The sequence below is a fragment of the Rhinolophus sinicus genome, linkage group LG07 (assembly GCF_036562045.2).
Source record: "Rhinolophus sinicus isolate RSC01 linkage group LG07, ASM3656204v1, whole genome shotgun sequence".
In the NCBI taxonomy this organism is placed as follows: Eukaryota; Metazoa; Chordata; class Mammalia; order Chiroptera; family Rhinolophidae; genus Rhinolophus; species Rhinolophus sinicus.
In genome coordinates this window covers 119,711,318-119,726,760 of record NC_133757.1, presented here as the reverse complement: position 1 = coordinate 119,726,760, position 15,443 = coordinate 119,711,318, and the positions used below count along the sequence as shown (strand labels likewise).

The 15,443-nt window shown below is 39.9% G+C and overlaps 1 protein-coding gene across 1 annotated transcript in view; it reads left to right on the top strand.

Moving 5' to 3' along the window:
* JADE1 (jade family PHD finger 1) overlaps positions 1 to 15,443 on the top strand; it is a 147,481-nt gene that overhangs the window by 42,206 nt on the left and 89,832 nt on the right. The window lies entirely within an intron of this gene.

Sequence of the window (15,443 nt, the reverse complement as noted above, 5' to 3'; positions counted from 1 at the left end):
TGTAACCACCACATCATTATCATAGCCAGCAGAATAATGAATAATTTCTTCACATCTAATGTCCGGCCATCTTTAGGTTTTCCCAGCTCTCTCAAAGATGTATTTTCCAGTTGGTTTGTTTGCAAAAATGGTCCACACAATGCATTTGTGTGTTATGGTTCTTAAGTCTCTTTTATTTTATGAGAGCCTCCCTCCTCCCCACTTCCCTCACCTTTTTTTTTTTTTTTTTTTTTTTAATGCATCAATCTGTTATAGAAACTGGCTCATGTTTTTCTGTAGGATGTCCTCCATTGTCGATTTGGCTGACTGTTTCCTTGTGGTTATTTAACTTGTTCCTCTATCCCCTGTGAGTGGTAGTGAAACCTAGAGGTTGACTAGGTTAAGGTTCAATGATTTTTTATAGCAAGGCAGCCATTTCAAGCTTTAATTTGCTTAATTTAATATGCTCTCGGACTCTGCATAATTTTCTTCTACATCTTTTTTGTTTTTAACTCCTGTTTTATATGGTACCGGCATACCTGGTTTTATCGTGTCTCGCTTTATTGTGCTTTACAGATGTTGCATTTCTTACACACTGAAGGCAAGACGCTCCACCAGCAAAAATATCATGAGACGCGCTTTATTGCGATATATGCTTTACTGAGGTCTGGAACTGAAGCCGCAGTATCTCTGAGGTGTGCCTGTGCTTTTTCTGGCCAGTGCTTAGCCAGTCACCGATCAGCAGAGCCGAGAAGAGAACCTAAATCTTCTCAGGCCTCATCCTGGGCCCTTCCCATCACAGAATGCCTCTGGAAGGAGAAGGGCTGTCTTGTTTCTCACATCGGTCATAATCTTTTGAAATTAGAACCCCGCAGCACTCTTGGAAGTACAGGCTACTCTTCCCAGTCAGGGACTCATAAAACCCACAGTAAAGGCCATGTCCCGTGTTGGTTCGGCTGAGAATGTTCTTTACCATTCAGCAGTAACTTTTATAGTATCGAACAAAACGGAAGGCCGGGCCAGGGGTCTCTTCAGAATCATGTAGCTTTACACTGCGTGGGCTGGGGGCGAGCCTTCCCTTCTCCTGAATCTTAACAAGTCTTCTCAGCCAGGTTTAGCTTCTGAATTTCTAATATTTAATTGTGTAGATTAAATACCATGCTAACTAGCATGGTGGCATTTTTCTGTTGGTTTATTGCCATGGTCTCGTGAACCGATGAATGTGGAGCTAGAAGTCATAGTCTCATTTTAAAAGAAGTGATGCAACATCAGGAGTTTTGGTGTAGTTTTCTTACTGTGGTTGTTTACGTTTCTAAGGTGGAGGGAAAGTGAACAAGTTAAAGAAAAATGGCAACTTGCACGCTGGATAAAAAGTTACAGAGTGCTAAATCAGCTCATCGTTTTTTCTCTTTCCCACATGCAATATTAATGGCATCCAATCAGGGACTTGTGCTGATAAAAACCCATTTTTCCTGGGTGGAGATCATAGAAAACAAGCGTTGGCCAGGGTTACTTACTGTGACCAGAGCAGCAGAATCTGCTCACAATCTGCTCACAGAGGAAGATGTCTGATTAAATAAGGCCCTGATTAAAATTCTACCTGTGTTTGTTTTGGACTTGAAAGAACTAGACTTTCCCAGCATTTTTACTTAAATGAACGTAAGTTTGCTGTAGTGAGATATTCAGGAATAGTCTTTATATTTGGATAAGAGTTATGACATGAGCTTACCTCAAAAATGTATTTTATGGTGTTAAAATATTCATAGTAGGATTTAGAAGCATTTCAACAAATTCTTGTAACTACTAATCAGCAGAAGTTATCATGACTGTTAATATTTCTATTTCCCTGTTTCCACTCTCATCCAATGCTTCTAATTTGACTGCTGCTGGGCATGTTACAAAATGAGTTTAATACATCAAAAAAATTTGGATTTCATTGGCTTAGATTTTAATTTTACACATATTTTATCTTTATACCTGTTATGATTTTCAATATACAGTGGCAAAAAAGTATAGGGTGATTTTTTTGTGTGCCAAACAGGGAAATTTGAGATTGCATAAACCAGTTCCTCTGAAGTGTAAGTAGCTTGAGTCTTAATAGCAGTTGAATGTTACACTGTATGTTCCTACTATGTTTGTGTGTGTGTATATACACACATCTATACATAGAAATGGATCTATTAATATAGTTGCCTTAGTAAAATCATTGAGACCTCTAAGAAGGGTATCAGATGGAGAGTTGGGGGGATTCTTATGAGGAATCTATTGAATTCTTATAATTCAATCATAGTGACCTTAAGCCCTGGTGAATAAAAATAATATAATGAAAATACCAAGAATTATTCTATAATATCAAAGAACAGCAGCTGGGAAGGGAAAACAGCAAGGTGAATTTTGTTTATGTTTCAATAAACACATATTTTAAGAATTAACTAAAACCCTCACAATATTTACAATTTCTGCTATGTATATTTTATTATTTCATTTGTTGTATCGAAAACTCTTAATATGAAAAGGACTCTTGTAGGAGAGGGGTCAGGAGAAATGGAAACAGTTGTTGTATGTCCTACCCCCAAAGAGGAACTGTAGGAGGTAGGACATGTGCTTACAGCTGTGGGAAGAGGCTCTCTCTAGCCAGATCCCAAGGGGCTTTGGGAAAAATGAAAGCTACTAGCCTGGGATGAACAAGCAATGGAGCTTTACCAGCCTGGGATCAGACTGCTTCCTCAGTCGCAGACAGACTTGGGTGGTGGTCCTCAACTCTGGCTGGACGTTAGGGAGCTTTTCCAACTTGCCTGAGCTGAGCTGGTGGGCCTGGGCCTGCACGTGCTAAACACTCCCGGGTGTCTCTTCTGTGCTGTCAAAGTTCAGATTTTTCTCACTTAATATATTTTTGCAAGTGCAGCATCTGAAGATGTTTCTTTTCTAGTTTATAATGTGCAATTACTGTATTGTGCTGTTATATAAGTCATGATCCCTTAGTTCTGTGGGTCACGGCCTAGTTAGACTTAAGGTATAAGAAACTGAGAAAAAAATATTAGCACACTCAAAATTTTTTAAGTAAAAATAATATAAAGTGTACTTTAAAAACAGCTAAGTACAGTTGGAATTACTACACGTACACGTCGTGTTAAAATAATGCTTAAAATAAGCTTTAAAGAAATACCCAGAACCAATCTGGTACCTTTATACTAACCACTAATTGTTGTTTATTCTTAGCTTGGTTATTTATAATCAGATTACTTTAAAAAGTTTTATCTATTCTCTAAATCCTTATCTTGGAGATAGATCTCTTTATATTAAACACTAGCATATTCTTAGATGACTATTTTCATCCAAAATAATTTTCTATTTTTTGGAAAGAAAACGGAATTACTTGTTGATTTTTCCATATGTCTTTAATTACCTTTTTTATATCTTGTGTAGGTAAAAAATGTAATGCACTTTTTTCACGTTAACAGTCATAATGCAAATTTATTTTCGATATGTTTGCCATATAAAATAATGAGTTTAGTTACTACAAAAACATTCCATTTTAAAACAACATTCAGTAAAAGAAACGATAGAGTTAGAAAGTTACCATTTTGCAACCATCATAGAAACAACTGATTAAGGCCAGAAGCATCAAAGGATGCTAAAATCATCTGGTTCAACTTTGATGGGATATCTACTTAGTCTTCAGGTATTCACATATTACAATAACAAAGGGGAAAATAGTAACCTTGTAGGAGAGAGAGCTGGGCAGTACCTTAACCAAGAGAGACCACGGAAGAAATGACAAACTGGTATCATCTACCTCCTAATGTGATGCACTCAAGACACAGCATTACCTGTGTAGTGTTCCTGCACAAAACACGTAGCCAGAAACTAAAAAAAAAAAAAAAAAAAAAGAATTAGAACAGCCCTAATTGAGGGACATACTATAATTGGTCTAAATTCCAAAATTGTTCATGTCACGGAAGGCTGAAGAAGTGTTCCAGATTTAAAAGAGAGTAAAGAACAGGACAAACAAATGCAGATCGGGATCGGGTTCTGTATAGAAAAGATCATTATTTTTCCATAAATGCTGTTAAGGGGACAACTGGAGAAATTTGTAGATGCTTGTACAGGACTGAGTCAATATTAAAGTCCCAGAATTTGATCATCGCACTGTTGCTATGCAATACAAATCGTTTTTATGAAATACATGCTAAATACTTAGGGGTAAAGAATCATGAGGTCTGCAATTTACTCTGTAAGCTTTAATAGTTTCCCAAAAGTAATAATAAAATTAAAATCATTGTATACATTGAGAGAGAAAGATAATGTGGCAAATTGTTAGTAAGTGATAACCTAAGTGACAGATGTAAGGAAGTTCATTGTACTATACCTATAAGTTTTCAAAACAAAACATTTGGAAACCACATAAGCAGAATACTCAATAGCCTTCTAAAGACTCAGACATAGTTTTGCAAAGGTCTCTAGTATAGTTTCTTTTTTCTTTACTTTTTCCTTTTTACCTACTTTTGACTGCTTTAACAAGGGTTTAATGATCTGTGAAGAGACAGGAAAGCTTTAGGAAAGCATCTTCCTTAAAGGAAATCATGGAAAAATTGACAAATCCTTTTACAGTCCCATTACCATCTCCTAATTTATTGGTTTAATAAGTTCAGGATTTTTGGTAGTTACATTTTTCTGTTTTTTTTTTTTTTCTTTATTATAGTAAAATATACGTGAAATTTACCATTTTTAATGTCATTGAGTACATTCACGTTGTTGTAGAACCATCACCACCGTCCATCTCCAGCACTTTTTCATCATGACATACTGCAATTCTGTACCCATTAAACAATACTCCCATCCACCTCTTTATAGGTCTTTATATGTTCTGGATATTAATCCCTTATCAGATATGTGACTTAGAAATATCTCCCATTCAGTGTTGCCTTTTTACTCCTTTGATGTATAAAAGTTTTCAATTTTGACGAAATCCATTTTGCCTATTTTTTTCTTTTGTTGCCTGTGCTTTTGGTGTCGTATCCAAGAAATCATTTTTATTTTGTTTTTTAAAGGAGTGAATAGGCGTAGGTTTTTTTTCTTTGCGTTTTAGAATAGGAATGATAATTCTAGTTATTTATAATTTCTGGAATGTGCAACCCATACATTTTGGCCTCAGCAGTGTGTAACTTCAAAACGAAGTTACATTTCCTTTTTGTGACTAAATTATCACTGATCCCTTTGCTGAAATGTAGTCCTTTTAAGTCTTCCCTCTGCTATTTCTGGAAAATTCTCTGGGGATTTCCTCATGTGCTCCAGAACAAATCGCTCAGTTTGATTTCTTTTTTCTTTTTTTACTTCTGTTCAAGCTTCTTCCTTTCGCTTGTGCTGCCAGTGACCCTGGTGAAATGTCCCTTCTGCTGGGCACAGGTGACCAGAGGTCGAGACCTGCTGCTGAGGTCTGACTCAGAGATGACGAGAACTCTCTTCTGCCTTCCCACTGATCCAGGTACCTGGAGCTTCTTGGCACAGATGCCTGTCTTGACTTGTCTGCCCCTAGGTGGGCACAGATTGTGGCCCCATGGGTGGCAGAAGAGGACCCTGGCAGGCCACACGCTGCATTTCAGGATGGGAACCTAGGGTCCTGTTAAGGAGGAAATTATTCTGATACTTATTCAAACAGTAAGAAAAAAAACTTGACTCACAACTGTTGCAGTAGGTGTGAAGACTGGCGGTATGGGAGCGAGAGCAGGCTGAACTTGAGTACAGCAAGGACAAGTGGAGATTTATAGCCGAGGAGCAGAGTGTGGGGGAGGGGTGTCAAGGAATGAAAAATGACTAAGGAGGCATCAAAGGTGGAGGGATTCTTGTTAAACTGACTTAACAGCATTCTTGCTGAAGGCAGGTCAGGGTGATCAGGTATCAAGGCTGGGGAGAAGGAATTTGATCAGATACCAAGGGTGGGGGATTCTCTCAAAACTGACTTAGCAGGATTCCCGCTACAACTGGGCTATTGAGAGCCCCGCAAAGACCAATGTTGAGGCCGAGTCAAGAGGAGAGCTCAGAGGAGCCTGTCTAAAGTCTGGTGAGGTGGGAGTCTTTGTTGGTCCTTCCTCCTGTTCAAGGAAAGAAGAGACATTCTTTCTTCCTGTAGACAATACAAGCCCATGTCTCATTGGTTGCCTTTTGTTCATTAAGAACTAACGGAACCATCTGTTAAAACTTGCTAGTAGGTCAGCCCGTTGAGAAGTTTTCTAGATATTGGGCTTGAAACCTCCTTAGTTAGTGGAATGAGGACAATCTGATGGTTTCCTGGTTGAATGTCTCTGATGACAGCACAGACACCACTGTCGCAGTCGTGGGTATTTCCTGAAGCAGAGCATGGAAGATGTAGGCTCTCCCGTGAACTTCCTGACCGGCCCCGCCTGGCCTCAGCTCCAGGAACAGAGGTCGCAGGTGTCCAGCTTCTACTTGTAGGCCTTCTTTAAATAGAAGACCACTCGGAGCCCCAGTGAAGGTCTGGTTTTAGTTCCTAATGACTCTAAGGCAGGAGGTGGGGAGAAAAATGGGAAACATTAATTTGGAGAGTTGTAGACAGATAATTGGAGGAAACTAGAACTGAAAATTTGATGAGGACTGATTAAAATGTAAGAAAGAAGGATCCAGTCCAAATTACAGATAAATAATGAAACCTCAAAGACAATAAATAGAACCAGAATTGGATAACTCAGAGGTGTGCTCTACTTTTCCTATAAGTTATGAAACACTAACATATCCTGTAGTTTGTAGTTTATGAAACACGAAATTTCTCTCTATAGTCACCTTCCTTTTTGATTCTTATTTTTGCAAAATAAACCTGGTCTCATTAGATTTGGCCTGATTATTTATATAAGTTCAGCAACAATATAATTGACCATGTAGGCCTTTTTAAGTCTGTGTTGCTGGAACTTTAGTAAGGAATCTCAAATTAGACTTTTAAAAACCGTTTGAAACTAGGAAGCCAAGCCAAGAACTCACTACCAAACTTTACCTGCAATACCTATAGGTTTGGGTGATTTCCTCTCTTCTCCGAGGTCCCCAAAATATCCTAGGGGTTCCTGGGCCTGCCAGGAAGTGACTTTCCTTACTCACCTGTAAGACCAGGGACCCTGTACATCAGGTACCAGGCTTATTTTCCCAAGAGGGCTTTGTAAACATTGGCTGCATAAAGTCAGCCTTAGTGCCTTAAAACTGTCTGGTCATATGTGATTCTATGGGTTATCCTTTTCAAATACAGTATTCCAGTCAAAACGTGATATGTAATTAATTTTTCCAATTATGTTCTGTTACAAGGAGGACATATTCTTATTGAATTCATCCAAATAATAATTTTGCCATGTACATAAATGTAATCAATAAGAATTTCTTAATTCTGGAGGAATCAGACAGAAAGAAAAGAAAAATAAAGGTTCAATTTCTATTTATAAAAGTACACTCACTAAATTGTTGTGGGCTTTGCTTGCTTAAGAGAAAAGGGAAAGGGGTGTGTTATATCCAGAAAATAGAACATTTGAAAAGTAGCGAAGTTCCTTAATCAGATAATTCAGTCCCATGTAATTCAGTCTTGCTCTGCTTGATCTTGGGTTAGCAGTTTTATGAACCTGTCGGCTTCTCAACTAGAGTTCTGGAAATCCTTACTCAGTTCAGTGGTGCATCTCAAAGTTATTTAAGCAGTGCCACCAAAAGCCTGGATCCCAGAGTGCCTGCCCTGTTCTTTTCCATGGTTCCGTGGGTCCCTCTTCTTGTTGAAGATGAAGCACTCTGGGCTATAGTTGATCGCAAACACTTCCAAGAAAGTATCAGAGTAAAGTAGTAACTATCTGCGGATGACAAAAGACTTAACATGGCCATGGTTAATGATCTGATGCGAGCTCATTTGAAGAGGCAATTTGGTTATTTCTGTGGCATACATTTAAAAATAATAACTGGACTTAGGACTGACAGCATTATACCGGACATAGGACAGCAAGGGTATTGACACATTTCTATGAACTTCATACAATTTCTGAAATATTTATATCAATGACACTTACCCATACAAATACAACCTAGGGAAGGTTAAGCACTCTTCTTGACAATTATTTTTAGGCCATCCAACATGCAAATAAACCTAATTATGTTTTAACAACTCTCTTTTTACCAGGTGAAAGAACAAATCCTCTGAGGTTTTCCAGGGGCCCTCTGAGAAATCTCAAAGTCCATTTGAGATCAAGATTTCACTTAAAATTTGATTTTGGGAAGGCAAAATTGTCAAAAATGTCAAAAAGTTAAAACATTTGATTAAGTAAGATCCTAGGTCACTATGAAATAATACTGAGCTACCTATTTAACCGAAGTGATAATAAAATAATTTAAAAAGTAACTATAGGAGGTAAAATAACTGTAAAAAAAACAAAAACCGTAGCTCTTTTAAAATGTCAGGAGACTTGGCCCTCTTAAATACTCAAGGACATGATAAAGGTTAACATAAAGCACAAATCAGGAATTATTCAGATAAGACACAAAATCTTGGTGTCCTAGGCATATTATACAAAATGTAAAGAAAACCCTTTACAATCTCTTATTAAGAGCAAACTAAATAATCCAAGAACATTTTATCATTTTTAACAGGGAGAAAAATGAGTTCTAGCTTTGCATCAGTGTAATTTTGATATAAGGTTTCATGTTTTTTAAACCTTATAAATAAACCCATCCAATCTGAGCCAGCTTTGGCCACGTGAAGTAAGATTCCTTTTTCAAAATTCGTTTTCTGCGCACCTCTACAACCTTTTTTATCTGCTCAGTTTTTGTCCTAAACGTTTCCTCTTTCTCATTCTGGAGCAACCAGTCAGTTAACTTAGGACAAAATTACTCTTTTTTCCATAACAAAAACATATCCTATATTTTTTGGACTCTTTTCATGCAAAATTGTTTCTCTTTGCCCTTATTATTTGTAGTAGTTTTACTTACGTGTACTCATTATAACTTTTAGCCATTAGTAATCATTTTTCTTTTTTTACAGCGAACATTAGGAAGTAGAAAATTGTGAATTGTCTGTCAATACCACCATTCTGTAGCAGACAAGCAAATTTTATGAATATACCATATGTATTAGTCATGGCTCTCCAGAGAAACAGAACCAGTAGGATATATATGAATATATATATAAGAGAAGATTTATTATAGGTATTGGCTCACACAGTTATGGAGGCCGAGAAGTCCTATAATCTGCTGCCTACAAGCTGGAGAACCAGGAAAGGCAGTAGTGTAATTCATTCCAAGTCTGAAGGCTGAGAATCAGGGGCCAATGCTGTAAGTCCCAGTCTGAGTCCAAAAGCACAAGAACCAGGGTCTGACATCCCAGGGTAGGAGCAGATGGAAATCTCAGCCAAAGTAAAGGAGGAATTTGCTTTCCCTCTACCTTTTTGTTCTGTTCAGGTCCTCGCTGGATTGGATGATGCTGTACACAGTCCACTGATTCAAATGCTCATCTCTTCCAGAGACAGCCTCACAGACACAGCAGGAAATAAGGTTTTACCAGCTGTCTGGATATCCTTCAGCCCAGTCAAGTTGACACATAAAATTAACCATTACTCCGTCTCACGATTTTTATAGGTATACTTTTCCTCATGGTATAGCTTTTCAATTTGGCAAAAAGAAAGTGTTTACTGCATTTAACTTGTCTGTACCATATGAAAATAAGAAGCCAAAAGTATATAAACTTAAGCTGTATAATGAATGTTTCAGTTGTTTGTCTTACTTAGAAATTACCTAGCTATTTAACAAATATCTATTACTTAGCATAACTCTAAGATTGGAAATCACCAAAAAGACTTTGGAAACTATTTCAGACGGACATATTAAATCACTAAGCAAAGCTGGCCACCATCTCACATTATTTCCTTGATAACTATTTTTGCAGCATACGCATGTTAGGCAAGTGTCACAAAGCAAAGCCTATAAAGGTTAAATACACGGGTTTGGTTTTACTGCTGTGTTAGATATCCATGAAGTATTGGATAATGGATACAGCAAATTCACTTTTACTGAATCTACTTGTCCATTTGGTCTTGGGGTGAATTTTTATAATCTTAAACACCTAATAGTTATAATACTACCTTGTTTGACTAGGAAAGCCAAGCAAAATAAAAATGTATGCTCGCATTATACTTAACTCTGAAACTCTGATTTTGATTAATCAAGCAGTACCAAACTTGTCTTATTTATCAAAGATTTATTCAGGTCACATGAACTTGAAAAACAGTTGTGTTAGTTTCTATATGTCTAAGTGTTTTAGGGATATTTTATTTATATAAGGGCTTAATGATCTCAAGCCAATTTGAATAGAGTTCCTTTATGGGATTCTGTGAATTAATTTGGTAATACCATGTGGAGGTAGAAAAATATCACACATCCATATACGTGACCTACACACACACATAAACACACACAAACACATAGACAGACACAAGTAGAGACCACATAGCTTCCATTCTAAAACTTTAGTCATGAGTATGATAAACAGTAATATAAAACTCACTGGTTTATATAAAATAATCGGGGCTCATCTTTGCACCACTGTATATTTTTAGCTGAATTGTGTTTCTGGCAAATGGGAAAAGTTGGGGTTACCTACTTGATAGAAGCTAAAGGATTTTGCCAATATTTGTGGAGCAAACTTTGAGATTTTTCTTTTGCCATGATACATAATCTTATGGAGGCTATGGAATAAATTATAGGTGAGAGACTGAGGGGACATCAGTCAATCATCTGAATGTTTTCAAAGCTCATCTAGTGGATGAAATACTCCATCTGTTTATAATCAGCCTTTTTACAATTAGCCTTTTGTTCCTTTTCAGCCTCAGGTAGTTGCTTCCAAGGTTCCCTGAGTCCCTTGCGAGTCCCCAGGGGGGGCAAGGGGCTTAAAGCTCTACTCCTGTAGGGATTCCAGGGCCTGGAGTGGACAGGCCTAACGGGATGGGCAGAGGAGTGGAGGAGCCAGGAGACTGAAGGTAGACGTATCAGAAGATTCAAGGGATGAAGGAACGGTTAGAGGCGGTAGAAGGAGCAGCGGTGATAGAAAGGGAGAAGTCTTCTGATGCGCCAGTTTGGAGAGATCCTAACTTCCAAATTTTCCTTTCAAAATCAGGCCAACAAGAAAGGAAGTGTACTGAGTTAGTGACGTAATGGTGGAGTACATAGTCAGCAAGAGTTCGAGAAAGGGCTTTTAGTTGACTGAGAAGTTCCCATGGGGAAAGCAGGATCAAACAGAGAGAACAAAGAGGCTTCACAAGGAGCCAGGAAATCAATTTACAGCCCAGGAATCAGGGAATAAATCGCCACTGGAAACAAAGGGCCAGGAAGAAATTTCCAGTCCGAGTCAGGGAGTGAGTCTCCATTTTAAACAAAGAGCCAGGAAGAACTTCCTACCCAGGACATAACCTTTCAAACCAAAAAACCTGAGACTATAGCCCAGCCTCAGAGTCTATTCGGAATCCTCAGAATCAAAACATGTCCTTACTGTGCTCAGTGGACTGTCATCCAAAGCACTGGATCACCTGTGGATGCCCGATCAGTAAGGAGTGAAGACAGAGGTTTCCAACGTGTGCTTCGGGGGTCCCAGGAAAGAGGCCCAGGGGTCCGATGATGAATCTTCTCCTATCAGAGTTGCAGCACCATCACTGTTAAAAAAAGTCGCTCTGGCATTTGTTAAAGCAGAAAGGGAGGCTTTATTCGGGACTGCGATGGGTGTCAGTACTAGAGCAACAGGGGCGAGAGCCTGGGCTCAGCTCCGAGCACAGCAAGGGCAAGGAGAGGTTTACAGCCAAGGAGCAGAGTGGGGGGCCTGTGGGTGGAAAATTACTAACAAGAGACAGCAATGGGGGGGGCGGTTCTTGTTAAACTGACTTAACAAGATTCTTGCTGAAGTTGGGGGATCAGACACCAAGGTGAGGGGTGGGGCTGTTGCTGACGCCTCGTTGAGAACAGGGTCACAGGAGTCTGTGGAAAGTTAGGCCAAGGAGAGAGTCTCTATTAGTACCTGGGAGGATGTGCACTTGCCTGTGAGAATCCCAGGTGCTAGAGAGCGTGACAGTAAATGGCAAATAAAAGCATCGTAAGAGGTGGAGAGAGAGACAGTGGAAGAAAAGAAAAAGCTTTCTAGCTTAGTACATCTGATGGCATTTGTCTTGCTTTTTGAACAAGGGGCTCTGCATTTCCCTTTTGCACCAGGCCCACAGATGTTGTCGTCAGTCCAATATACAGCCCAGGTAGCATGAAGACGTGCTCATCCAGTGCCTTGGGATTCTGCTTCTTTGGGCATAAACTGGAGAAACGTTTAGCCCGGCACTTCTCGCCACAGTCTGGTTTCCTGGTCCCCTTGTGGACAGATGCCTGCACAAGGCCAACCACATATCTCCCAAGAAAGAAATAATTGTTAGGCGTGGGGCAGTTGAAATGCAGATTATGGAGGAAAATGTTTTCCATCTCTGGAGATGCAAGTCTCCCGCTGATAATGAACTAATGATTAAACAGAATGTTCACATCAGTGTTTGCATTTGTGTAACTTGCTGGTTCAGGCCTTCCCTTGATGGTTGATGCTGTTCCGAATATTTGTTCTCCCCAAATTGGCATGTTGAAATCCTAACCCCCAAAGCTGATGGTATTAGTAGGTGGGGCTTTTGGAGGTACTTCCGTCGTGAGAGCGGCGCCCTCATAAGTGGGACCAGGCCCTCATCGAAGAGGCTTCAGAGAGACGCCTCAGCCCTGCCCCCTGTGAGGACACAGCACCCAGGCCCCAGCTGTGAGCCAGAGCATGGCCACACTGGCACCCTGATCTCAGCCTCCAGATGTGTGAGAGATACACGTCTGTTGTTTATACGCCACCCGGTCGGTCTGTGGCATTTTGTTACAGCAGCCTGAATGGACTGACCCAGGTGGGGACCCACTGGCCTTCCTTCTGACTGTGTTACCGTAAGATTTACCAAAGTGGTACTTCCTGAACAGAACCGAGGATTCGGCCTGAGAACAGATTACAGTTCTCCACCCCCACCCGGAATGCAGAAGCCATCCCCTAAATTGCAGATTTCCAACCTCAAACACTTGAAGGTCCAGCCCCCACCAATGCCCTGCTGCTGTAATTATTACACTGAGATTCCTGGCTTTATTTTCACCAGGCTTTCAGTATGCCCTTTGTCTTTCAGTCACACTTCCTGCCTTCTGAACTTGCCCTTTAACTGTCTTCTTCACTTTCTCATGTCTTTCTTTACAGGACAAACTTCACAGGAGAGATGGAAATGGGTAAATAATTATGGAAAATAAAATTATTCTCCGATCTCTCTTTTTCTGTCTGCATTTTAAACATTTATAAAAGTACATCACATCTTAGTCTCTGATTAAGTAAAACAGAGTAACAAATGGATTGAAAGTCTAGTGTTTTCATTCTGAAAAATTCCTGCTTTATGAAAACTTCACCTGCACCCGGCAGACCATGTACGGAGTGATTATTCATACTGCAGCCTGACCGTCCCTTCTTCAGGACATTTTACTGCTCCTTGCCCCCAACTCACGCCCCAACCTTTCCTTTCTTTTTTCTCTACCGATTATTTTCCCGTTTTAGCAGGTCTTACAGTCTGCGCATATAAACATTTGAGCTTTCGAGATTTTATGCCTGAGAGTGACACTGTGTCTGACATTTCATTTAGTGTTTAAGACATGAAAGTCTTAACCGCAAAACAGCAAATAGTTGCTTCTCGAGAGCTAGCACCACAGTTGACAGTGGCTCTCTGCCGTGCATTGACAAGTGCTATCAGGGCACATCCGAGCTCAGCAAAACAGAAGGTCATGGTGGATTTTCTACGGGGTGGGGAGTGATGCCTTGGGTGCTTCTTACTTTCTAGCTCTCTGTAGCCCAAAGGGACAGGAATGTGACATTTCCAAACACCATGGCGGGAACAGCCTGTGGTAGGAACCGACACGGGAAGACGGTTTGGACTGGGAAAGCCTTCCAATGCCTCTAAAGTCTCCCTCTCCTGTTCTTTGGCTTCTATTATGTGCCCTCATGGTGTTGCCTCCCCTGCTTGGTCACCTTCTGAGGATTCTTCTTTTATTATTTATAACTCATGATGGAATCGGTGATAGAACATCTTATATAAGGTGTAATACAAACCTGTCAAATGAGACTTTTTAATTGAACTGATTTGACCCTTTAATAGGCCCAAATGCCTCTTCAGGTGATATATTTCTCCAGAATTGTGTAGGGGAGGAGAAAGAATACATAAGATGAAGACCAGAGGGCGGACTTAACACCTGTGTTTTAATGTCCTGGAATACTGTACATGCTCAGGCTGGTGGTGGGTGACGTGGTCACAGTCGGAGGGATGAGGGCATGTCAGCAGGCCACGATACCTGCAGTTTTCCCAAAGAAACTGAGAGAGGATGGGTGTAAAAGTTTGGGCAGCATGAAGTGTGTACGTTGTTTTGCTATACCTCTGATTACTGATAATGGGCTTCTGGATGTTTAACATGAAGTGACATATCAATCTTCTCAAATATCTTCACTTAGGTTTAGTTGTTACTGCAACCTATCTTGATAATGATGCTTATTTGACATGAGTTTTCCTAAAATTTGACATGAATCTTTTTCATTTGGGTGCTCACCAGTCTTTGGGTCGCCAGCTGCAAAACACAGCAGATTTCTGCTGAGTTTAAAGAGGGATAGAGGAAGGAAAGGTTTGATTTTGCTTTAAGAGGCTCCAGGAATAAAAACCTAGGTTAGGTTCTCTGTAAGCTGCCTTTGAATTAAAGTTTAGTTTGGAGCATTAAATTGGGTCAGATTAATTCTAGCGGACATCAAGGTTTCTGGGAATCCTAAAAGTGAGAAGACTCAAATCAGGATAAGCCTGGAAATTGACTGACCAACGACAGAGAAGTCTGACTATAGAAACCGAACCTAAAATAGCTCTTCACCCTCTAGGCAACCTCAGATTCCTTCAGGACCGACGCAGAAGCTGGCCAAGCAATGATTGGGTATCCGATTCAGGCCTTTGAGCAAGATACAAGTGTATCCTTTGGGTTGAAGGGCATAGGAACCCTCTTGATCACACTGTGATGGCTTGGTGTTTTCTTCGATGATTAGGGAAAACTCCAGAAGGAAACTCCTCAACACAAATCAAAGCGGCTTCCATGACTGGCAGGGATGCTTGAGAACTGTCATGTTGCTTGACACTCAGGCGTTTTGAATTGTACATCAAAGTATTTGTAAAATATTGCTGTGAGGGTCCCTCATGTGAAGATGTCTATAAACATTTTCGTTTTTTTTATAAATAATTACTGTAGGAAAAAACAACAACAACATAAATAGAAAGGAGGAGTTCAGCATTCTAAGTTCTTGTGCCCCATCCAAATCTGCGTTTTAAAGTCGCTGTGGAAGAACCAGGAATACGCTTTCCATGGCCTGGGTGTATTCTCGT